Genomic DNA, 2,549 nt, shown 5'->3' with positions numbered 1-2,549 from the left:
TGACATAGAAAATCGAAAATTTTATGTTATTTAAGAATATTTTCTTTTGATATCTTCGAATGTAAATATCATTTTTTGTAGTTTTAGTTTATAGAAGAAAAATATTCAAGTTTGTGTTTATTATACAAACTCAGTTATTTTTTTAACACGATTCATGATCTGATCGGACCCGACCCCTACCACCGGATAAATCTCGGGTTTAGACACGCCGCTAAAGACAATAAAGGAGCGGGACCACTCAATCACAATGATCAATGATGGGCATTTGGGATAAGAATGGTTGAAACAAAAAAAAACATTATGGAAAAAAAAATATTAAAAGTGTACAGTTGGCTTTTGATGTTGTAGTGCATCATCATTCCCCCGTGGTGACCCAAATTAAAAACACAAAGGAAGAAGAAGAGAATATAAATTTGGAAGAAGAACGATTCAGAAAAACGAATAAAAACTCCTTTTGGATTGTTTCCTCTTCAACTTCAACTTTGATCATCCACACAGATCAGAGGTAGGTATGTCGATCCATTACTCTAAATGATCCCGCTGATACGTATTATATATTCTTTGTTCAGATTATTATTACTTAATTAGGGTCTCCATATATCTTCTTCGATGATGTGGTTTGTTGTCTTGAGATGTGTAACCACCAGTTTTGCAATTAGGTTCAAACATTGCATCCATAATATCAATCAAACCTCTTGTGATTTTTTTTTTTTAAAACATCCCATCTCTGTGCTAATTGCTATCCTTGTTTAAGTCATAATTTAGACGTTAGTCTTAAAGACTTTAGTTACGACCAATTGATTACGTTAAATAATCAGAACTATAATACCAAAACTGTCAGTTTTTCTTTGTAAAAACAAAACCAAAAACTAATTAAGCTCAAACATTTTTTTACACTTTCGCTTCTCGCTTGGGTAAAATCTCATTTTTATTCTACTAAAACGTAACGTAAAAGAAATATACTATAAGCAAAATATTTATTTACAATCTCTTTAATAAGTGGTCTAGTAAATCATTTTCACTACATGGTTTAATAATTATACCGCATTAAGGAAAACCCTGTTTTAGTGAAACGCCTTGGTAAATGGTTTCTCATACATAATACATTAACTCTTTATATCGCTCATGACTCATTAGTGAAAGCCAAAAAATGGGAAACGACAAAGGAACTATGAAGGTTGAAATTCCTGCTGATGGCAATTCTACGGCCGAAGCGGGTGGCTCCGGTGGGGTAACCGGTCAGACAAGCATGAATAAGACCAACTGCCTTTGCTCGCCAACCACTCACCCTGGTTCTTTCCGGTGTAGGATGCACCGGAGTCTTTCACTACCACGTACCAAGTGTATCGAGGCTGCATCTCTATCGGATCTTTCATCCAAGCCAGTGGATTACCCTGGAGCCGCTAAATAGATTCATCCATGATACATGGATCAAGGGCGTTGCAATTGCTTGTTGTAACTTGTAATTTAATCAATATGTGGAGCATTAGGTTTTTTTCAACAATATGCATTGTAACCTTGAGCTGGTCTTTTCTAAAAAAGATGAATAAAAACTCAAGTTCCATTCTCTTTGGGAAGAGATTAAAACATGTTCACAAGAGAAACTTGGATGCAACTTTCAGGGAGCTGATCGTATTAGAAGTTTAGAAGTAATTAGCTTACTCTTAAATATAAATAGTACATATCCGAGGGTTAGTGAGTAGAGACTAGAGACTGAAGTCGAACCTTATTTGTAACTTTATATGATTAATACTATGAAATATCTATATACAAGAACGTCCCAATCTTTTAGCGTATTGACTATATATATTTTGGTCTCTTAAGTCATCTCAAAGGGCAGATAATCAAATTAATAAGAGACAGTTACAAAACAGACATGGCTTGGTGCTAGATTGGCAAATCAATCAAAGTACTACTCATGAGTCATGACTCATCTTTCAAAAGACTACAAGGCCATGACAACTTTGAGAAATGCTTGTAAATTTATTTTCTTCCAAAAGGTGAAAAAAGTGAAAAGAAAAAAAAATCTTTTGATTGAAAGAGAAACAATGATCGATGGATGTGTCATAAAATGTGGAAGAGGAAATGAATATGCTTGTTGGTTTAATTTTGAAACAGTCGAAATCGTTTTATCACGAAGAGCCCATGTTGTCTCTTTAATTTGGGCGGTGCTATGTTTTTTCACTTTTTGTTTGGTGAATGTGAAAACACCATAGTGTATAATGAAGTCGAATTTGTAACGAATTTTCCCATATTGGTAGATATAGCTAGTATACACACTATTTATATCAGATGCCAAATCCGATCTATTTTCTCATACTCAAATAAGTTTTGGATCCAACCAACACTCTCTTTATGTTTTACCAAAAATAACCAAAATTTTATATTTATCTAAGTTTTTTTGTCAGTAATACTGCAAATTTGATTTTTTGATGGTGATATAGCGACGACTCAAATAGGAACTACTAGATTACATGTCTCAGTCAAATAAATCATTTTTTCCCATAATTTTTCTTTCTGATAACAGATTATAAATTAATTAAGTTTCA

General features: G+C 33.3%; 1 long non-coding RNA gene across 1 annotated transcript; it reads left to right on the top strand.

Annotated features, from left to right (window-relative positions):
* Nucleotides 321-1,591, top strand: LOC104750606. The gene is made up of 2 exons (XR_761680.2): nt 321-505; nt 1,138-1,591. It is a non-coding gene; the product is annotated as an uncharacterized LOC104750606 (long non-coding RNA).

The sequence above is a fragment of the Camelina sativa genome, chromosome 16 (assembly GCF_000633955.1).
Source record: "Camelina sativa cultivar DH55 chromosome 16, Cs, whole genome shotgun sequence".
In the NCBI taxonomy this organism is placed as follows: Eukaryota; Viridiplantae; Streptophyta; class Magnoliopsida; order Brassicales; family Brassicaceae; genus Camelina; species Camelina sativa.
Note: the sequence above shows the minus strand (reverse complement) of the source record. Positions and strands in the feature narration are given on the sequence as shown.